The sequence below is a fragment of the Schistocerca gregaria genome, chromosome X (genome assembly GCF_023897955.1).
Source record: "Schistocerca gregaria isolate iqSchGreg1 chromosome X, iqSchGreg1.2, whole genome shotgun sequence".
Lineage (NCBI taxonomy): Eukaryota > Metazoa > Arthropoda > Insecta > Orthoptera > Acrididae > Schistocerca > Schistocerca gregaria.
In genome coordinates this window covers 201,336,240-201,360,096 of record NC_064931.1, presented here as the reverse complement: position 1 = coordinate 201,360,096, position 23,857 = coordinate 201,336,240, and the positions used below count along the sequence as shown (strand labels likewise).

The following is a 23,857-nucleotide window of genomic DNA, read 5'->3' as shown; positions in this document are numbered from 1 at the left end:
GCTGAGGTCGCTGATATGGAGTACCTGTTTTTGGGAGTGTCCAGATACTTTTGATCACATAGTGTAGGTGAGATTGTCGTTTTTTCAAAGACATTTGAAGAGCGCACCAGCTGCCTGACAACCGTGCTGATGTGTATTCGGACTATAGGCCTCCGCCTCCAAAGTCACCGCCCGCGCTGAGCGTGTCCCGCTTCAGACGTCCCCAGCCGTCTACCGCTCACCTGGCGCCGTATCATATCTACACCACCGCCGCTGAGTACCAGACGTCAAGAAACAGTCCAGTCGTGCCCTGTATCGCAGTCGACTACGCCACAACTGGTCATGTGTATCTGCACACGCTCTCTACAACTAACAACACTTACCAAGCATCACCACCCACAGTTGAGTTGGGTTGTTTGGGGGGAAGAGACCAAACACCGAGGTCATCGGTCTCATCGGATTACGGAAGAACGGGGAAGGAAGTCGCCCGTACCCTTTCAGAGGAACCATCCCGGCATTTGCCTGGTGCGATTTAAGGAAATCTCGGAAAACCTAAATCAGGATGGCCGGACGCGAGATTGAACCGTCGCCCTCCCGAATGCGAATCCAGTGTGCTAACCACTGTACCACATTGCTCGGTCACTACCCACAGTGCTCTGCACTATTGAAAGGGGAGGGGGAGGGGGGGGGGGAGCCCTGTGGTAACATCAGCGTTAGAGACACCGTTGATCAGAGAGTCTCCACTGTTGTGTTGAATATCTGTGTGGAGCTCGGGAAAGACAGTTCAGTCTTGAATCTCATATAATGCAGATGTGCTGTATTGTACTCTGTTATAATAAAGTGTTATTACTCAATATCGTCTCTTCTACGTTCTTGGTACATATACCCAATGGGGAAATGTAACGCAGTGGTGTTCATCCATGAAATAAAGTGTGCTGTAAGCGAAGGTGTCCATGTTGATGGGCTGTTGGGTTGGCTTGTTTGGGGAAGGAGACCAGACAGCGAGGTCATCGATCTCATCAGATTAGGGAAGGATGGGGAAGGAAGTCGGCCGTGCCCTTTCAAGGGAACCATCCCGGCATTTGCCTGGAGCGATTTAGGGAAATCACGGAAAACCTAAATCAGGATGGCCGGACGCGGGATTGAACCGTCGTCCTCCCGAAAGCGAGTCCAGTATTCTAGCCACTGCGCCACGTCGCTCGGTGATGGGCTGTGCCTTGACATCTGGATGGCGTACTGTACAATTCGGGACTGTCGTTTACTGAGCAAAATGTGAGTGCAGTGAGCACTGGATCGCATTGTTACAGGATTCCGGGTTTCCCAGGAGACAGAAAGCAACAAACTGTTCTTCACAGGACGAAAACGTTGAATGTAAAGGTATCCCAAGGAAATGTGATAGTACCGTCACTTTTCGCAATATACCGGTGTATAACTGATCTAGTGGATAACGTCGGAAGCTCATTGACGCTGTTTGGAGACGATGCGGTTGTCTACAGGAATGTTGCAACACCAGAAGAGTGTAGCGAAATTCAGGAAGACCTGCAGAGGAACGATGATTGGCCCAGAGATTGGTGGTTGATCCTGAATGTAAATGAATGTAATGTATGGTGCATAAATAGGCGAAGAGCTCTATTACTGTTCGATAACACTGTTGATGAAAAGTCAATACAATCATTAAAAACAGTAAAATAACTAGGAGTAACTGTCCAAAGCGACCTAAGTGTGATGACCACATAGCACTAATTGTAGGGGAAGCAGATGCCAGGTTAAGATTCCTTGGAAGGATCTTAAGGAAATGTAATTATTCCACGAAAGAAGGAGCTTACAATACACTTATTTGGCCGATTCTTGAGTACTGCTCCTGAGTATGGGACCCTAGCCCAGTAGGATTAATAGAAGAGATAGAGAAGACCAAATGAATAGGGCACATTTCATCAAGGGATCATTTAGAAGTGTGAGACCGTTATGGAGATGTTCAACGAACACCAGTGACGGTTGCTACAAGAGAGGGGTTGTCTATCGCGAAGAGAGGTCCATCTAAAATTTTGAGAGAGTACGTTCCAGGAAGTCTTGGGTGTCATCTCTCTTCCTACCAAATACTTCTTGTGAAACGACCACGACAATAAAATCAGAGAAATTAGAGCTGATATGTTGATTTATCAACAGTCATTTTTCCCACTCATCGTTTGCGAATGGAACAGGAAGAGCCAGAAATAACCCACCACCTCTCACCATGAGATGCTGACGTAGTTGCTAAGTGAAATACTGATGACAGTGAATTCAAGCATCGATCTTAGAGGTGCTACCCAAACGTTCCCGGAATACACCAACAAATAAAATTACACTTTACCTGGATATTATTTATTACCATCACCTTCAAAGTAGTCTCCTTGGTGGTACACACAGCTCCTAGCGTTGTTTTCATGAAATGAAAGTTCCGTGGAATGAATTTTTCGTGAGCCTGTTTAGTACCACTTGCGATTCTGTTTGAATCTCCTCAACTGTCTGAAATCTTCGGCTTTTTAACCTGAATTTCATTCCAGGGAATAAAAAAAAAGTCACTCGATGGCAGTTTGGGTGAATATCGCAGATGAGGAACAACAGGAATGTTCTTTCTCGCCAGAAACGCCCGGATGATCAACACAGTGTGTGACCTCAGACTGTCAGGAATGAGGAACCATTCGTTCGTGCGGACAAAATCCTCTGACACGTCTCGTAAGACAGCCCCAAGGCATTGCATTACGTCCTGGATGGTCTACCTACAATCTTTTAGCACCTTATTCCGAACAGCAGGTCGTCCTGAATGGGATTCATGGTCAAACGATGTCCTGCCATCTCGGAAACTTTTAAAACAGTCGTAAACTGGACTGTGACCTACGGCATCTTCCCCAGATGCTTCATTCAACATGTCATATGTTTATGTAGCTTCTGTTTTGAGTATGAAACAAAAAGTTTATACAGTGTTTTGTTTCCAGGCCTCCCCCTCCCATTTTTGGAAGACACACAACACACGAGAATGCGGAAATGCGCATAAAAACTAAACGCGACTACCTAGCACAAGTAATGTATCAGATACCACCCGGCGGCGTTCCGTCGTGTTAGCTAGACTTCACCAGCTACACGTAAATTTTGGGAACTTACAGGTAGCACATTGTATACTGTGTGAATATATTTTCAAATCTTGTTAAATTGCTATGTATGAGTCAACTGCTACAATACAAGTTACTTTAAGGTGATGCAAACAAATTGATATTACTGCTGTTATATAAAACATTTCATATATTACTATAATTGTAGGAATCTGTGGCAAGCTAAAACTGGAGGTGATGGCAAGATAGATCTGTGAGGAATGGGAAGTGAGAGAGAACGTAACAACCCTTCCAGAACTGAAGAACTGAACCCATTGTTCATGCTTGAGCATTAGAGATGTATAAAGCAGAACAAGTGGAGCACAAATGAAGACACGAGTGATACAGGTTTATGTTTTGCCCTAGTATCTATTAAAAATTATTCGTAGCCCTGGTATTGTCCAGGTGAACGACAGGAAGTGGAGTGTATAAGGCAACAACATACAGGACCAAGTCAGAACACTGTAATGTGGAGTGCCGGGGCTTACAATTGCATCTGCTGGAGTTAGAATGAACAGTGCAAAATATAGCTAGAATTTCATCCATCACATTTTGTTACTGTTCCTTCAAAATCAAGGAAATATGCTTTTCCAACAGGACAGAATCTGTGCATACGCTATACACATCACTCAATCGCCGAGATATCCGGCAGCTACAGTGGCCTGTTCAGTAAACAAACTGGTCCACCACCGAGCTTGTGTAAAATTGAATAGGAACGTGTCTGGCTCAGTGTCCATTACTCTCACATCCCTTGATAAGCTGTGAAAGCAGGTGGAAGTGGCATGGAACACTAATTTCCAAGTGGCTTTCAACAGCTCTGCGACCATCTGTATGCAGTATTTTTGGATGAAATTGTGACTGGAAGAAGCTATACAAAATACTGAAAGTCTTATCTGAGACAATCAGTTCGAAGTTATACAGCCCTGTGATTTTGGGCATATATCGTGTACAAGATACTTCTCTGTGATAAAAACTTCATTGATGTGGAGCTATTACTTCCAGAGCCTTGTGTTTCATTTTCCACTAGTGTTGTAGCATCTTTTCAACTCTATTATTACAAAACGCTGTGAGGTTGGCTGTATTCTCGCCATACATCCGTGGCGGAAGGTGAAAAATGTAAGTAAAAGTAAAAATGAGGGTGGGTAATGTTGAACCAATATCTTAGGACTGTAATGAAAATATACATTTGTTACAATTAAATAATAGGCCTGTCATTCTCTCCCTTTGATGTTATCTAGTAATCAATACGGTGAGAGGAAAGAAAAGAAAAATATTTCTGCTGAACGTCTAATATTCTGCATTGGAATCTGAATTACTATATCATTTGTGAAAGACCTGAAACCATATGCTTGTAGTTCTAAGAGGAAGGGATGTGTCATGTTCCTCTGATGACAAAGTACAATCTACAGTAGAAAGATGATCTTGGGCACGAGACAGGTGTGAATAGTCTGAACCCGATGCTATTATTGGACTTACTATTAGCTTTATTGTCTATTTGTCCTTGCAAGAGGTTCACAGCTGCTCCACAATCTGAGACCGTGTTTGCAGCGTCCCTCAGTGTTGATAGTCTCCTCTTAGCTCATAACATATTATGGCTAAATGCAAGGCAAGTGACACATTTAAGGCTGCAATATTATTGGCCACTGCCACTTTTCACATCTTTTACGCTCTATTCATCATTCATAATTTTATGCGGGAAGTGCCTAAGGAATAATGCTCTTCTGAAAACTATCTGATTTGGAAACACCTATAAATAGTGCAGAGCAAAAAGACGGTAAGGTGGCGATATTTTGGACCTGCACTAAGATTCAGAAATGATAGAAGCACATCATCACTGACATCCAGCAAGCTACTGGCATCCATTTTAAGGTGTCCTTGTCGCCTTAAGCCAGTAACTGCAGTTTGGAAATCATGTGCATACAGAACAGATGATATCACATACACAGGGTGATCAGAAACAGCTTGGAAAGCTTGTAAGGGTGTTGCAGCTTAGGTTGTGCTGAGAAACAATTTAAGAAAAAAATTGATACGTTGCGCAGTTTCCGAGTTAATTAGCGTTGAAGTTAGCCAATAAAATCGTTGCGGGTGCAAATTCAAATGGCCCGTCAGAGAGGATGTCGCCAAACGAGTCCCTCGTTTGGTTCACTAATACCGAACAAGATAGCGATACAAGAATTGGACATGGAACTCTAGTAAGGACTTAACCCGAGTCAAAGGCTGAGCAGTCTCGTGCGCCATCATCTATACTAAAGAAAAACTGACGCGAATTGAATCTGGCGGGCCGCTTGATTTTGCGCGCGCAACGGCTCAGTTGACTATCTTCAACGCGAATTAACTCGGAAACGGTGCAACGTATCAAATTTTTTACTTAACAATTATTTCTCAGCAGAACTTACCCTGCAACACTCTTACAAGATTTTCGGCCTGTTTCTGACCACCTTTTCTATATTTAACAGTAAAACATCAGCTCTACTTTGAAGTATTTCTGTCAAGTAAAAGTCCTCTGTTTTGGCACGCTTGAGTATTTAATTATAACAGTATGCGCATATTTTCTGACATGAAAGAAGTAAATCAAGAAATCAGTCTTCATATGAAAGAAATGAAGTAAATGTAGCTCACACAAGCGTCGATCTGAAATTGTAATGCAAATTTCTAATGTGTCAAATATTTACTTTCAAGTATTCTCAAAGTATTCTCCATCAATTTTTATTCACCCTTATGAGTGAAATGTGAATATTTATTAGCCTCTTGATGAAAGACATTTTTTTAGGCAATAAACGAATTTTTATTTAGTGCTCCATTAGGTTAGTCCACTTTGTTCAACATTCTCTAGTGAGTGTATTCTATACCAGAAGCATGATTCTTGAAGATCTTCAAAATCCCCTTCAATAACTGTTAGTATCTTTATTGGCCTTGAAATGCTTTCTAGCCAAACTTTCTTTAGGTACTGGAATGTGTGGAAGTTACAACGTGCAATATCTGTTTAATACAGTTTATATTAGAACAGTTTGTCCTGCTGATTTCTGTTTTTCTGTTGCCTTTGTAGCCAAAACTGTTGTGCTGAAACATCACGATTTTCTTCAGGTCTCTTTCCCTGTCTTTCTCGCACTGTTGAAACAGTTGTTGGAACAATATCAGCAGCAGTAGGAATGGTTCATTCTAAGAGTAGCATCATTATCGTCATCATCATCAACAACAACCACAACAGCAGCAGTAACCACTGTTGGAACAACTACAACAAGAACGACACAGAGCGGCAGCAACATGTTACAGTTACTGCCTTTTGCTGCCTTCAACGAAACCGAAGAAACCTGGGATGTTTAATTATGACATTTCTTACTGTATTGCAGTGCAGGTGCCATTTCTCACCCGGTTCATCAGTGTGTCTGTTACTTTCCAGTAGTCATTTTTATGAGACAGCTACAAAATTTACAGGCTCTATCAGCTACAGGTATGCTTGAATTATCTGTTGTCTATGATTTACCGACAAAAAGTAATAGCCAACAACTGTCTTTCAGATCGGGAGTTATTTATGTGGACAGCTCCAAAATTTACATCTTCTAGCAGATAACAGTTGGCTAGAGTTTTCTGTTCTCTGTGATTTAGTAACAAAAAGTTATAGCCAACAAACTCACACTATAGCCGAGTTCGAAGTCTACCAATGTACAAAGTAGCTGGCTTCATCCTTCATATACACGATCTCTAATTCGTGTTATTGTCAGATTGACACTGGAGAAAGCTGAAACGAAGGCGTTAGCATCTTCAGACCCATTATCTGATGAGGTCTTAGACATAGCTCAAGCCTGTAAGCCATTAAGAAACCAATAATTTATGTACCACTGCGTTGGCAGATGCTCCAGTACAAGAGAGTAAACTTCACTGTCCGTCACCAGCACGTCCGAGTTCATGGTCGGTTCTCCACTTCAATGACTTCATGGGTCCATACATATTAAGTTAAGTAACTCTTGCTCCAGGTGTTACACAATTCAGTGTCCGTATTACAGCGTGAAGTGTGATGTATACCACACATCAGGCCACTTGGGCAGCGACCATCAATAGCTACACAGCACACTGCACTGCTCCACGCCACCACACTGATAGTACCAGCATATGGAACTCCAAGCTGATGATCCATTTCATCATCAACAATCAGCAAACTCAGGTGGACACAGGGATAGTGGTGTCGCTAATTAATTGACACTCATTCAAGCAAAATGGTACCACTTGGATCCAGAATGCAGAGAGACTAGCGGTATCCATCAGTGGCCTGCAGATACCATTATGAGTACAAATTAAAGAGCCAGTAATTTAAACGCAAGTAGCTTGCATGCTGACACTGATAATAGTTTGCCAGCGGTAAGTAACATATTCACACTGAAAATTTTCATTTCATTTGGGTTCCAAATCAATAACCAAGTAGCATTCTCATCTACGATAATTCCTTTTAGTGATTTGGAAAACTTTGTGTTAGTCTTAAGCAATGGTTTGAATCCACTTTGAGATGTACAAAAGATCAAAACCGTCATAATTTTATTCATTAGGCATGACGTCACTCAAACAGAGCTACAGAAACTGCAGTAATTTATGGTTATAACGCCTAACCATGGTCGGAAGTTGGCAACACTGCTGGTTACAATTAAAAAGTCTGTCGAATTAATTTGTATATGTGGTGATTTTAAACTGACGGCAAATACACAGTCTAATACTAATCTTTATCTGACAGCTAGATCAGAGGCGATGGTGGTAAACTAGTTGGGGGCCAATAATCATCATCATCATCAACATCATCATTATCGTCATCATCTTGACAGTTTGCAGCCCCAGACTGTGTGTGTTTGGAACGTCTGCTTTGTCATCTAGTCCTGTTTCCCCACCATCTTTCTGTGTTTACTCTGGTCCAGTCCTCGCCTCTTTTTTCAACACACTCATCCGCACCTTCCAACCATCCATCCCTTGGTCTTCATCTTGCTCGTTTCCTTCATATCTCGATTTCATGTATCTTCTAGGCAATCCTCTTGTTTTCTATTCTCTTGAAGGGCCCATACTTTGTTAGCCTTGATGTTTCCATCCTGTTCTGCAAGGATTCCTCTTTTACTATTTCCATACCTTTTCATCCCTCATCCTTTCTCTCCTCGTTACGCCTTCCGTACAGATTACATACCTGTAATCTGCTTACATCTTTTTACTTCATTACCCATGTTTCAGATGCAAAGGCCCGTACTGACATGTAGTAATTTCTGTATATTACTTCTTTATGTTTTTGTGGGACGTCTTTATTCCAAACCAGGCTCTTAAAACTTCAAAAGAATGCTTCTGCCTGTCTACCACGCTCACTGATCTCTTTCTCATTTCTTCCATTTTCCTCTATCACACCTTCCAAGTGTTTGACACTTCCCACCTCCTTCGATTGTCCACCTCCAGTCTGTATTCCAGCTAGTTTGGTCTGCCTTTCTTTCTAGTTGTAACCAGGATTTCACATTCGTTTACATTTAATTTCATTTCATACTGTCTCACAGCTTCTTCCCAAGCACCCAGCTGTTCCTGAATCTCGTTCTTCCTGTTTCGCCACATTATCAAGTCATCCGCGAACACTACTGATTTCATCTTGTCTTTTCCAGTTTTTTCGGACCATAAGACGACATTCAAGAGGAGAGGTGACGCCGGCCGTTGTGGCCGAGCGGCTCCAGGGCTTCAGTCCGGCGCCGCGCGGCTGCTACGGTCGCACGTTCGAATCCTGCCTCGGGCATTGACGTGTGTGATGTCCTTAGGTTAGTTAGGTTTAAGTAGTTCTAAGTATCGGGGACTCATGACCTCACATGTTAAGTCCCATTGTGCTCAGAGCCATTTTTGGAGAGGTTACAATGCACTGCCCTGTTTCACACCACTTGTGTGCTGGAACTAATCCATCCTTCCATTTCCCACTTTCACACAATCCATACTTCCTCAATACGGCTCTTCCACTCTCTTGTTTTCTACAGTTTCCCAGACCTTTCTTCTACAGACACCATCAAATGCGTTTTCTGTATCGAGGAAGGCTACCAGAAGATCTTTCCAAAATTCATAGTGGTGCTGCCAGAGATGCCTCACTATAATTGTAAGGTCAACAGTTGATCTCCCAGGTCTGAAGCCACGCTGTTCCTCTCTCACTTTGTTGACGACCGTTGTTCGGCTTTTGATCTCCTGGATCTTTTCATACACCTTCGCACAATGTTTTTTCTCTGTCACTCCTCTATAGTTCCTACAACCCTTCCTACGCCTTTTCGTGCACATAGAGACAATTAGCGCCCTCTATCAATCTCTCGGAGTCTTCTTCTCATTCCACAACACTCTCATCACACGCACAGTCAGTCAGTATTTCCCACCCCCTTGCTTTCACCATTTTGACACTTACTTCGTCCATAACTGGTGCCTTTCCTAGTTTCATCTTGTCAAGTGCCACATTTCTACTTCTTCCCATTTCTGGTCCCCTCCCACTCTTCCCCCTAGAGTTTACTTCTACTTCCTTTAGTCTATTATCATTATCTCCAAGCCCGTTCGGGTGAGCTAGTGCTCAAAGTAAAGCTTCCTCACTGTCTTTAGTGTCTCTGTTATTAAACTCTCTCCCATTTTTATCTAGCATCCTCTCTCATACCTTCTCTCTCATTTTTGACCATTCCATATACTACTTCCTTACTTCTTCTGCTATCCTCCTCCATCAACTTTGTCCATTCTTCCAATCACTTTCTTCAGTAATCAGCTATTGTCTTATTTGCCTCTTTCTTCTTTTTCTTATACGCCTCTCTTGCTAATTCAGTCCTTTCTTGTAACTATAATCACAAGGTCTTGTTCTTCCTTCCAACTACCTCCTTGACTCTTTCTGCCACCATGATGACACTTTCAGTCCGCATGCAGTTACTGCAGCTTCTGCCATAGCACTTTTAACTTTCCCCGTTCCTCTTCTCCTGTTTTTGGTTCACCCATTTGGTAACTTTTCCTTTATAACCTCCCGATATTCTTTCTTGACTTCCTTTTCCTTCAGTTTCCATATTCCAATTCTCCTTTGCTGCTTCTCTGTCTTCTTCCATTCCTTCATGGTTCTCGTGCAGATCACCATGGCTCTCTTTCTTCTGAAACCAGGACTTCCCTATCACTAAACCACTTCTGTTGCAGAATTCCAGCAATCTCTTTTCATCTTCATTTCTACGTCTCCATCCTTCTGCTCCCAATACATTTCCATACCGTTGTCTTTCACTCCAATCAAGTCTCCCATGACTGTTATCCTTTGTTTATTCATCAGTTTTCATCATTCTTCCTCAAAGTCCTACTTGAGGGGCATACACCTGAGCCACCGCCAAGCTTCTTCCCTTTGCCATTATTCTTATCTTTATTATCCTGTCGCCTGTTCTCTGTTCCTCTCCTTTTAGACCGTCCCTCACAACAACTCGCATTTCCTTCTGTCTTCCTTCTTCATTTCCACTCCAATATAACTTGTAAACTTTCCTCAGTTCCCTACTGCCTTCTCCTTTCCATTTTGTCTCTCCCATGCCTAACATATCCAGCTTTCTCCTTTCCATCATATCCACTATTTCCTCTACCTTCCTTGACGGTGTTCCGATGTTCATAGTACCAACTTGTGATCTGTTCGCCTTGGAGGGTCGTTGTTTTTTATACCCATCCTTTCCGGGGATAGTTCCCTTGTCGAAAGCTAGTTGTTGATCCACTGTTAGCTAGCTAGGCCTATCGCAGTTTTACCACAGCCCCGTTAGGCAGTATTTTTCCAAAATCAATCTCTCTACTCCTCCCTTTGCCAAGAAGTCATTTTTAATACATAATCTGGGATGTACTAGTAACACTGATTGCTGTTCGTGGAAGCAAGATTGCCTGCTGTATTCCAAAGGTATATCGGAGAGTTGATTCAGGGCATCCCTAACTGTATTAATTATTTAGACGATATTTTGTGAACCAGACCTTAGCGGTAACAACATACAGTTAGTCGTCAACCATTGTTTAACACTGTAGGGTAACAGCTTAAAATTGTGGTTCGACAAGTACATTATTTTTCATCAGAGTTTGAAATGCCAAGGGCATGCACGAGTAAATGGGGCTCACACCCATGAGAGAACATATAGTGGCCATAGAGACTCTGCCAGTTCTGAGGAATTTAAAAGAATAAAACTAATTTATTGGAGATGTGGCAGTGATTTGCTATCTCAATAATCACACTTATTTCCTTACGTTAAAGTTACGTAATCGAGTCAGTAGAAATAGAAGTGGAACGTATCTCAGTATGTGCTCTGTTTAATTTGATACTGATTGGTGCAAACCGCACCTTCATCCAACCTTTGGACCTGTAGATTTTGAATTTTAATTGAGTGAGGGCATCAGAATTTACTGGATGGTGCGACAGACCCTTCCGACCATTGTTGCACTGAGGGCTGCTGAGCGCCTGGTAAATATGCAAGCCACCCATGGTGGGGCCGCAGTGAAGAATTTGGAGGGTTCTGTGTCCTTGACACAGGAATACTACTGGAAAATATTAAAAGTAAGGCAAGTTGGTGGGGCAGACACCGCTTAGCAACAGGTGGTTGGAGTTGTCTCAAGCCCTTCAACTAGCGAGAAGCAAAGGTAGTGTACCCGTAAAAATACCTTTTCAAGAGATAGCACGATCGTAAAATTATTTGAAACTGTATTTAACAGAGAGTTGGTACTTTAGTTATCAGTGTGTAGCATTGTAATGTCAAAATTGTATACAGGGTGGCCAGAAACTGTTAGAAAAGTTTGTAAGGGTGTTGCAGGATGGATTGTGCTGAGAAATAATTGTAGAAAATAAAAGATAAAAATTCGACACATTGCAGCATTTCCGAGTCAATTAGCACTGAAGTTAGCCAATCATGCCTTGCGTTCACAAATTCAAGCGGCCCACCAGAACCAATTGGTGTCAGTTATTCTCATAGCGTAGATGATAGTACACGATCCTTACTACCGTCCCATGTCCAATTTTTGTATCACTCTCTTGTTCGGTTTTAGGAAACCAAACGAAGGACACGTTTGTCAACACTGCCTTTGACGGGCCACTTGAACTTCCATGTGCAACGGCCTTATTGGCTAACTTCATTGCTTATTAACTAGGGAACGGCGCAACATATCCAATTCTTTCTTAACAATTATTTCTCATTGCAATCTACCCTGCAACACCCTTACAAACATTCAAACTGTTTATGACACCCTGTATATCGGGGAAAGTGACGTGATGGTCATCAAAATTGGCTAACAACTGGTAAGTAGGGGTCGTAGGCCTTTGTTCGAGGCTGAAACCGACTTGTGTTGACTGGCGATGGACCTGCAGCTGATGGCAGTTCCACCTCAGTAGCGCAATGAGCTTTTTGATGTGCATTTTATGTTAGCAAACTCAAAATATGAACAGTCACGTAGGAAGTTATATTTTTATTAAGACAATACCTTCAGCTTTAGACATTGGTAGCTAAGATGAACAAAGTTCATGTCGCATCGCTAAGTCATCTCCCACCCCGCTGATTGTAAGTAGGACGATGCTTAATATCCTGTTGTGAACTTTCTCAGTCTTGTGTTGTAAATAGTTGCTGATAATCTTTTGATTGCGACTGACAAACTTTCAGGAAGCTTCTGCAGATTCACTCATTACCGTGGGGCAACACGTGGAGCTTGGTCACTGACCTGAGCTCGAGACGCTTCTGCAGCTCACAGAAAGGCGGCTTCTTCCGCACGCTCAGTGCTGGACAGCGGTATCTAAGCCCTCAGGACCAGCCCGTTGTCGTTTTGGACAGCTGGGCAATATTTCTGCACCTAGACTGAGCTACGTTGTAACAATGACTTAGCTCCGCAGCCCACAGCCCAGGATTCATCTCCCTGGACCTTATCACCCGCCACCACGCCACTAGGACACTGCCGGCAATAGCGCTAAGATGCCTACGCTGCGTTGCCGCTGGCCGCCAGCTCCGAGACGGCGTCCGTTCAAGCTACCACTGACTCAACGTCCAGAGTGCAGCAGTGTCGACTTCAGCACGTCCGCCTCCAAGGCAGCGTGCATATACAGTGATGTGACAAGTCTTAACACGGTGTCTGATCTCCTTTTTGCCGGCGTAGTGCATCAGCTCGACGTGGCATGGACTCAGCAAATCGTTGGAAGTCCCCTGAAGAAATACTGAGCCTTGCTGTCTCTATAGGCGCCCAGAAGGGCGAAAGTGTTGCCAGCGCAGGATTTCGTGCACGAACTGGCCTCTCGATTATGTCGCATAAATATTCGATGGATTCAGGCCGGGCTATCTGGATGGCCAAAGCATTCTCTCGAATTGTCTAGAATGTTCTCCAAACCAATCGCTAACAATTCTGGCCTGGTGACATTACGTAGCTGTTTGTGAACATGAAGCCCATGAATGGCTGCAAATGATCTCCAGGAAGATCAACAGAACCATTTCTAGTCAATGATTGGTTCAGTTGGACCGCAGGATCAAGTCCGTTCCATGTGAACGCAGCCCACACCATTATGGAGCCACCACCAGCTTGCACAGTGCCTTGTTGACAAGTTGGGTCCATGGCTTCGTGGGGTCTGTACCACACTCGAATCGTACTATCAGCTCTTGCCACCTGAAGTCGGGACTCACCTGACCAGAACACGATTTCCAGTCGTCTAGGACCTAGTCGTTTAGGGTCCAACCGCGCGGGAGTGGAGCTGCAGGTGAAGTCGTGCTGTTAGCAAAGATACTCGGACCGGTTGTCTGCTGCCATAGCCCACTAACGCCAAATTTCGCTGCACTGTCCTAACGGATACATTTGTCGTACGTCCCACACCGACTTCTACGGTTATTTCAAGCAGTGTTGCTTGTCTGCTAGCACTGACAACTCTATACTAACGCCACTGCTCTAGGTCGTTAAGTGAAGGCCATCGGCCACTGTGTTCTCCGCAGTGGGGGGTAATGCCTGAAATATGGTATTCTTGGGACACTCTTGACACTGTCGCTCCCGTAATATTGAATTCCTTACGATTTCCGAAATGCAATTTACCATGCGCCTAGCTCCATCTACCATCAAGCGTTCGAAGTCTGTTAATTCGCCTCGTGCTGCCGTAATTACGTCGGAAACCTTTTCACATGAATCACCTGAGTACACATGACAGCTCCACCAATGCACTGCCCTTTCATACCTTGTGTTGGCGATACTACCGCCATCTGTATATGTGAATATCGCTATCCCATGACTTTCCTCACCTCGGCATATACCGCATGCACTTTGTGCTACGCATACCTCGCTTGCTGTGCTGAGAGAAAATATTACAAGACAACAGTGAGCCGCGCCAGAGATGATTGTCCAAATCAGATGTAATAATAAAGAACAGTTTTGTTCACCGTTTACTTCTGTCCACACTGCTACAACGGTCTCATGTCTCCCTTCGAGGAGGGAGGAGGAGGAGATTAGTGTTTAACGTCCCGTCGACAACGAGGTCATTAGAGACGGAGCGTAAGCTCGGGTGAGGGAAGGATGGGGAAGGAAATCGGCCGCGCCCTTTCAAAGGAACCATCCTGGCACTTGCCTGAAATGATTTAGGGAAATCACGGAAAACCTAAATCAGGATGGCCGGAGACGGGATTGAACCGTCGTCCTCCGGAATGCGAGTCCAGTGTGCTAACCACTGCGCCACCTCGCTCGGTCTGTCTCCCTTCGAATCACCTTAACCGTATAACAGTACAATGCACTTTTACCAGGGTAGTGTATTATTTATTTGATGGTGTACGACATTCTTCCTGAATTGTTTTGTGATAACTCAAAGATTAATTTGCCACGCCAGTTGGACCAAGGGATGTCCGGTATCGCAACGGATTTTCGGTTACATCGTTTCTTTTCGTCTCCAGTTTAACCTGACTGCTAAAATTGTTCAAAATAACCGGTTTCTGAATTAACCGATTGTCGGGGTCTTATTGCTATTACTTCTACTAACAAACGTAGACTTCGAACAAAAGTGGATATTCTAATGAGGATGAAGGAGTAGATCACGAGTGATGTGAGGCTGAAGCTGCGGCAGAAATCTGTCTCATTGTCTCCAGCAAAGACTGCGAAAGTGTAGGAGACGGACACGGCGACAGCGAGAGCGTAAGGTCACAAGTTGATGTCTTCTCTGCATCGTCACTTATGGATGGTATGAATTTTTCGTTCTGAAACCGCCACAGAATTAAGGGGGGGTAGGAAGTCAAACGGGTCGACTTGGAGCAGCAGAGGCATCACAGGACATTTTAATTTCGAGTGTCTATACTTTTACAAATAAATTCATAAAACTTTGTCAGCGTCTTCAGGAAGGATTCAGGATTCACACTCACTGCAGTGGAAGTTCGAAAACGTAACAAAATAAAATTTTTTTACGTGCGAAATTTCATAATTTTGTTTCACTTACTAATGGCTGCATTTCTTGCTATAGATACACTTTTCTTCATAAGTTAGAGAGATTCTTCAATGAATTTTGCACAGCACCCATATCATACTCACAGGTGTATGAAACTCTAGACTTTATTTAATTTATGAAAAAACGAATGAACTGTTTTATTTTAAAATTCATGATTAGAAAAAACACAAATTTTATAGTTAATTACCTCAATTTTTACCACTGTTTTTAATATATTTGGAAAATTCTAGAATTTCATACACTTTTAAATATGGTTTGTATGTTGTGCAAAATTCATCGAAGAATCTCACTTACTTACGAAGAAAAGTGTACCTATAGCAATAAATGCAGCCGTTAGTAAGTGAAAAAAATGATGAAATTTCACATGTAAAAAAAAATATTTCGTTGTGTTTTCGAACTTCCACTGCTATGGGAGTGAATTCTGAATCCTTCCTGGCCATGCTGACAAAGTTTTATTAATTTATTTGTAAAAGTATAGACAGTGGAAATTAAAATGTCATGTGGTGCATCTCCTGCTCCAAGTCGGCTTGTTTGACGTCCTACCTCCCTTAAGGGTTTAGTTCTTATTCCAAGTTTATAGCACGTCTATGTATAGACCAGGTGGGGGCAAGTCTAGTAGACTGCACGTACACGCGTACCGTCTCTATCAGACCACTCCACTAGGGTCGCCAGAAGCCCGGCTTTAACCGGACATTTCTGGCTTTTTACATCCGCGTCCGGCCGGAGAGATACAGATTTTGTTACACTTTTTAGCGATGAACTAGAGAAAGCACTACAAGGGCCAGTTCCAAGCAAATGACGCAAGCACGAGAAATAAGTATGAGGAGGAATGGGGACATATGCTATAATGATACACAGATAGAGCAATCATTGTTATTCTTATGTCTGTGTCCTATGTTTCTCTTCGAACGTTGGACGAGCCTAACATAGAATATCACAACCACACTAGGTGCACAGCGATCGAGGCAAAGAAGAATGTGCCTATCAGCCGTTGCCAATCCGCCCCGCCAAGATCGCACGTCTCTCCTATCAGTTTTCAAACAAGTAAGTGCATAATGAAGAATTTTATTCGGAATTATTGAAATTGGCAAAATATCACTTTGTAATTCCAGACCTTAACGCCAAAGTCGAACGGGTGTCCTGTTTCATAAACGCCAAATGAACAAAGGAACGCAATAAATTGCAAACCAACACAATCGCAAAGATGTTGTGGTTGTGTAATTTAAAATTATATTGTCACGAGTTCCACGAAATTATTTCTAAGAAAGATATTGTTCTTGATAAAGTGGGTTTAAAAATGGTTCAAATGGCTCTTAGCACTATGGGACTTAACATCTGTGGTCATCAGTCCCCTAGAACTTAGAACTACGTAAATGTAACTAACGTAAGGACATCACACACATCCATGCCCGACGCAGGATTCAAACCTGCGACCGTAACAGTCGCGCGGTTCCGGACTGAAGCGCCTAGAATTTTTTTTTTTAATATCATTTTGTTCGCTTTTGTGCGTTGCATCTGCTCGTTGCGGACGTCGCAAGACACCCTTTTTAGTTCGTCGTTGATCCACTAACTCAGTTTTTTTTATTATTACAGAGGGCAGTTAACCCTCCGACCGAACACGTTGAGTTACCGTGTCGGCAAGGCAAAGTGGGTTCAGTTGAGAAATATTAACACTTAATTGGCTATTACTGTCCTTTGTTTAAAAGTCTAAATGAAATGAATGTTTTTGAATATCTTTTCACTTTCTGTCCCAGAAGAATGTACAATTATGTACTTTGCGTGCTGGAGAGCTTTTAGTTTATTCTGACATTGTATTATCATAGGCACAACACAGCAATTCAGAAGACTGGGTACTTAGTTGCTAACATAATTGCCAAATTATAAGGATGTTTAGTGACTGTTGCTTAGTTTAAGTATGTTTATTGATGGTCTCGCAAAAAACTGACTTTAATTGGTTATTAACAAATCATTGAAAATAGCCAACTGAGAATTTCTATTCAAAATTTGTAGTCTGGCTTTTAGGGGAAAAAGTCCAACTAAATATAACACCGAGTCCGGGTTTCCTGGAAACCCATACGTCACACGACAACAGGTACGTTATTATCCCCGCAATGCCGTACTGATTCGTGTGTTTGTGTTTGTTGTTACTTCTTAACCGTAAGCGCTGTTATTAGTGCTGGTCGATTTTCCCAAATTCTATCAGATCCAGTATTTCAAAGCAATGGAAATTTTACGAATAAACAGCACTCGTTTTTAAAAAGGTTTTATTTAGAAAGCAAAAATTTTAGCACTGCTGCTGTGAAGGTATTTACTCGGTTATTAGCAAAAAATGGAAGAAACCTGTTATAGCCGAGACCAAACAAACACCGGAAAATACCGGTTATTCAGAACTAAAGCACGCTGCGAGATGCAGCGGCCATGGTGATCCTAGAGGCAACAGGGAAGCCTCAGCTATCGCCACAGGGGTGTCATCAACCCAGGCCAAAGGCAGCAGCTGGAGGCCAACTTCTAGCTGCTTGCGGACAGTGACCAATTTAATGAATTCTTGTCCGGTTATCAGCTGAGTGGTGGCATTGTCTTGTCGCAACGTTTCAATGAGTTTCGCACCCATCATCTTCTGGTGAAGATGGATACGAAACTCATTGAAACGTTGCGACAAGACGACGCCACCACTCGGCTGATAACCCGACAAGAATTCATCAGTGGAATACGCCGACAAAGACTGCAATCGCAGAGACCAGATTGCCCTGAATCCACTCACAAGAATTCTCCTACCTATTCAGAATATTCAGGAAGTGAAATCGAAATACACTCCTGGAAATTGAAATAAGAACACCGTGAATTCATTGTCCCAGGAAGGGGAAACTTTATTGACACATTCCTGGGGTCACATAAATCACATGATCACACTGACAGAAGCACAGGCACATAGACACAGGCAACAGAGCATGCACAATGTCGGCACTAGTACAGTGTATATCCACCTTTCGCAGCAATGCAGGCTGCTATTCTCCCATAGAGACGATCGTAGAGATGCTGGATGTAGTCCTGTGGAACGGCTTGCCCTGCCATTTCCACCTGGCGCCTCAGTTGGACCAGCGTTCGCGCTGGACGTGCAGACCGCGTGAGACGACGCTTCATCCAGTCCCAAACATGCTCAATGGGGGACAGATCCGGAGATCTTGCTGGCCAGGGTAGTTGACTTAAACCTTCTAGAGCACGTTGGGTGGCACGGGATACATGCGGACGTGCATTGTCCTGTTGGAACAGCAAGTTCCCTTGCCGGTCTAGGAATGGTAGAACGATGGGTTCGATGACGGTTTGGATGTACCGTGCACTATTCAGTGTCCCCTCGACGATCACCAGAGGTGTACGGCCAGTGTAGGAGATCGCTCCCCACACCATGATGCCGGGTGTTGGCCCTGTGTGCCTCGGTCGTATGCAGTCCTGATTGTGGCGCTCACCTGCACGGCGCCAAACACGCATACGACCATCATTGGCACCAAGGCAGAAGCGACTCTCATCGCTGAAGACGACACGTCTCCATTCGTCCCTCCATTCACGCCTGTCGCGATACCACTGGAGGCGGGCTGCACGATGTTGGGGCGTGAGAGGAAGACGGCCTAACGGTGTGCGGGACCGTAGCCCAGCTTCATGGAGACGGTTGTGAATGTTCCTCGCCGATACCCCAGGAGCAACAGTGTCCCTAATTTGCTGGGAAGTGGCGGTGCGGTCCCCTACGGCACTGCGTAGGATCCTACGGTCTTGGCGTGCATCCGTGCGTCGCTGCGGTCCGGTCCCAGGTCGACGGGCACGTGCACCTTCCGCCGACCACTGGTGACAACATCGATGTACTGTGGAGACCTCACGCCCCACGTGTTGAGCAATTCGGCGGTACGTCCACCCGGCTTCCCGCATGCCCACTATACGCCCTCGCTCTAAGTCCGTCAACTGCACATACGGTTCACGTCCACGCTGTCGCGGCATGCTACCAGTGTTAAAGACTGCGATGGAGCTCCGTATGCCACGGCAAACTGGCTGACACTGACGGCGGCGGTGCACATATGCTGCGCAGCTAGCGCCATTCGACGGCCAACACCGCGGTTCATGATGTGTCCGCTGTGGCGTGCGTGTGATCATTGCTTGTACAGCCCTCTCGCAGTGTCCGGAGCAAGTATGGTGGGTCTGACACATCGGTGTCAATGTGTTCTTTTTTCCATTTTCAGGAGTGTAACTATATTCAAATAGTCACAACATTTCAGAGTTCTACATTTACACCATCTGTTCAAAGGTATCGGCATACCTATTAGTGGACATTAATATGGGGTGCGTCCACTCTTCGCCTTGGTGACAGCTTGAACATTGTTGGAGGCACTTTCAATGCGGTGTCTGAATGTCTGTGGGGGAATGGCAACCCATTCTTCTTCAAGAGCTGAAACCAGAAACGTTCTGACTCATCCCAAAGGTGTCCGCCCCGTTAGCTGAGTGGTCAGCGTGACGGATTGCCGTCCTGCGGGCCCGGTTTCGATTCCCGGCTGAGTCACAGATTTTCTCCGCTCAGGGACTGGGCGTTGTGTGTCTTCATAATCATTTCATCCCCATCCGGCGCGCAGATCGCCCAATGTGGCATCGAATGTAATAAGACCTGCACCAAGGCCGCCGGACATGCTCCGTAAGGGACCTCCCGGCTAATGACGCCAAACGCTCATATCCATATATATCCCAAAAGGGTTCCATTGGCTTCAGGTCGGGAGTCTGTGCAGGCCAGTCCATTTCAGGAATGTTATCGTTCACAAACCATTGCTCCATAGACGTTGTGTATGACAGGATGCATTGTCATGCTGATACAAACAACTGTCGTGTCTGATTGGTGTTTGGTGCTGAGGGGCGCTCAACGGCGAGGTTATCAGCAGATCGTGTTCGAACTGTTTCTCTACTGTACACAGTAAAACGTGCTCATATCCTATCGCATTTAAATTTCTTAAGCACAATAACAGCGCTCACACGAACATCTGCTAGCATGAGTTTCTTAGAAGTATATACGTTAGGGGTTGCGAAGCAACTCAAATCGCGTGATACGGGCAAGTCTTCAGGTCCAGATTGTATACCGATTAGGTTCCTTTCAGATTGTGCTGATACTATAGCTCTCTACTTAGCACTCATATACAACCGCTCGCTCACCGATAGATCTGTACCTACAGATTGGAAAATTGCGCAGGTCGCACCAGTGTTCAAGAAGGGTAGTAGGAGTAATCCATTTAACTATAGACCTATATCATTGACGTCGGTTTGCAGTAGGGTTTTGGAGCATATACTGTATCAAACATTATGAATCACCTCGAAGGGAACGATCTATTGACACGTAATCAGCATGGTTTCAGAAAACATCGCTCTTGTGCAACGCAGCTAGCTCTTTATTCGCACGAAGTAATGGCCGCTATCGACAGGGGATCTCAAGTTGATTCCGTATTTGTAGATTTCCGGAAAGCTTTTGACACCGTTCCTCACAAGCGACTTCTAATCAAGCTGCGGAGCTATGGGATATCGTCTCAGTTGTGCGACTGGATTCGTGATTTCCTGTCAGGAAGGTCGCAGTTCGTAGTAATAGACGGCAAATCATCGAGTAAAACTGAAGTGATATCAGGTGTTCCCCAGGGAAGCGTCCTGGGACCTCTGCTGTTCCTGATCTATATAAATGACTTGGGTGACAATCTGAGCAGTTCTCTTAGATTGTTCGCAGATGATGCTGTAATTTACCGTCTAGTAAGGTCATCCGAAGACCAGTATCAGTTGCAAAGCGATTTAGAAAAGATTGCTGTATGGTGTGTCAGGTGGCAGTTGACGAAAAATAACGAAAAGTGTGAGATTATCCACATGAGTTCCAAAAGAAATCCGTTGGAATTCGATTACTCGATAAATAGTACAATTCTCAAGGCTGTCAATTCAACTAAGTACCTGGGTGTTAAAATTACGAACAACTTCAGTTGGAAGGACCACATAGATAATATTGTCGGGAAGGCGAGCCAAAGGTTGCGTTTCATTGGCAGGACACTTAGAAGATGCAACAAGTCCACTAAAGAGACAGCTTACACTACACTCGTTCGTCCTCTGTTAGAATATTGCTGCGAGGTGTGGGATCCTTACCAGGTGGGATTGACGGAGGATATCGAAAGGGTGCAAAAAAGGGCAGCTCGTTTCGTATTATCACGTTATAGGGGAGAGAGTGTGGCAGATATGATACACGAGTTGGGATGGAAGTCATTACAGCATAGACGTTTTTCGTCGCGGCGAGACCTTTTTACGAAATTTCAGTCACCAACTTTCTCTTCCGTATGCGAAAATATTTTGTTGAGCCCAACCTACATAGATAGGAATGATCATCAAAATAAAATAAGAGAAATCAGAGCTCGAACAGAAAGGTTTAGGTGTTCGTTTTTCCCGCTCGCTGTTCGGGAGTGGAATAGTAGAGAGATAGTATGATTGTGGTTCGATGAACCCTCTGCCAAGCACTTAAATGTGAATTGCAGAGTAGTCATGTAGATGTAGATGTAGATGATCACGGAAAACTCCCCATACCGTAACACTGTGTCCACTGTACTCAACTGTTTAAACTACACATGATCGCAGATAACATCTGCATGTGCATCTACATCTACGTGATTACTCTGCTATTCACAATCAAGTGCCTGGAAGAGGATCCAATAAACCACCATCAAGCTGTCTCTCTTAGAGTTCCACTCTCGAACGGCGCGCGGGAAAAACGAGCACATAAGTTTTTCTGCGCGAGCCCTGATTTCTCTTATTTTATCGTGATGATCATTTCTCCCTATGTAGGTGGGTGCCAACAGAATGTTTCCGCAATCGGAGGAGAAAACTGGTGACTGAAATTTCATAAGAAGATCCCGCTGCAACGTACAACGCCTTTTTTTTAATGACTGCCACCCCAATTCACGTATCATGTCTGTGTCACTATCTCCCCTATTTCACGATATTACAAAACGAGCTGCCATTTTTTTTTATGTCATCCGTCAGTCCCACCTGATGCGGCTCCCACATCCCGTCAGCAATACTCCAGAATAGGGTGGACAAGCGTGGCGTAAGCAGTCTCTTTAGTAGGCCTGTTGCACCTTCTAACCGTTCTGCCAATGAATCGCAGTCTCTGGTTTGCTTTGCCCACAACATTATCTATGTGACCGTTCCAATTTAGGTTATTTGTAATTGTTATCCCTAAGTATTTAGTTGAATTTACAGCCTTCAGATTTGTGTGACTTACCGCGTAATCGAAATTTAGTGGATATCTTTTAGTACTCATGTGAATCACTTCACACTTTTCTTTATTCAGGGTCAATTGCCACTATACAGATATGTTATCTAAATCATTTTGTAATTCGTTTTGGTCATCTGATGACTTCACAAGACGGTAAATGATAGCAACATCTGCAAACAATCTACGGCGGCCACTCAGATTCAATTTGACAGCCCCTGTCGGTAGCACTTATTACTTCTTGAGTATAAAGAGCTAGTTGTGTTTCACAAGAACGAATTTTCTGAATCCGTGCTGGCTATGTACCAATAAGTCGTTTTCTTCGAGGCACTTCATAATGTACGAACACAGTATATGTTCCAAAACCCTACTGCAAATCGACGTTAGGGATATGGGCCTGTAATTCAGCGGATTACTCCTACTTCTCTTTTTGGGTATTGGTGTGACTTAACATTCTCCGGTCACCTGCCAACGGAGACCCATCCATGGGATTGCCACGGGGTACAGTGTGATTCATCATTCCAAATCACTCTTTTCCAGTCATCCACTGTTCAGTGGCGTTACTCTTTACGGAATGACCTATATCTCTGACACCGATCTGTTGTAGAATTTTATAACATGTTTTTTGCTCTCGTATCATGTCATTTCTGGTAACCCATAATCTACTCTGTAGGAGTCAACATGGATTCCGGAAAAAGTGATCGTGTGAGACCCAACTCGCTTTATTTGTTCATGAGACCCAGAAAATATTAGATACAGGCTCCCAGGCAGATGTCATTTTCCTTGATTTCCGGAAGGCGTTCAATACAGTTCCACACTGTCGCCTGATAAACAAAGTAAGAGCCTACGGAATTCAGATGAGCTATGTGGCTGGATTGAAGAGTTTTTAGCAAACAGAACACAGTATGTTGCTCTCAATGGAGAGACGTCTACAGACGTTAAAGTAACCTCTGGCGTGCCACTGGGGAGTGTTATGGGACCATTGCTTTTCACAATATATATAAATGACCTGGTAGATAGTGTCGGAAGTTCCATGCGGCTATTCGCGGATGATGCTGTAGTATACAGAGAAGTTGC

The 23,857-nt window shown here is 43.9% G+C and overlaps 1 protein-coding gene and 1 non-coding gene across 2 annotated transcripts in view; both read right to left on the bottom strand.

The window, feature by feature from the left end:
* The window catches only part of LOC126298453 (organic cation transporter protein), a 685,520-nt gene that overhangs the window by 57,483 nt on the left and 604,180 nt on the right, over positions 1-23,857 (bottom strand). The gene's annotated exons all lie outside the window — the stretch shown is intronic.
* Trnaa-cgc (transfer RNA alanine (anticodon CGC)) lies at positions 14,694-14,766 on the bottom strand. Its single transcript has one exon. It is a non-coding gene; the product is annotated as a tRNA-Ala (tRNA).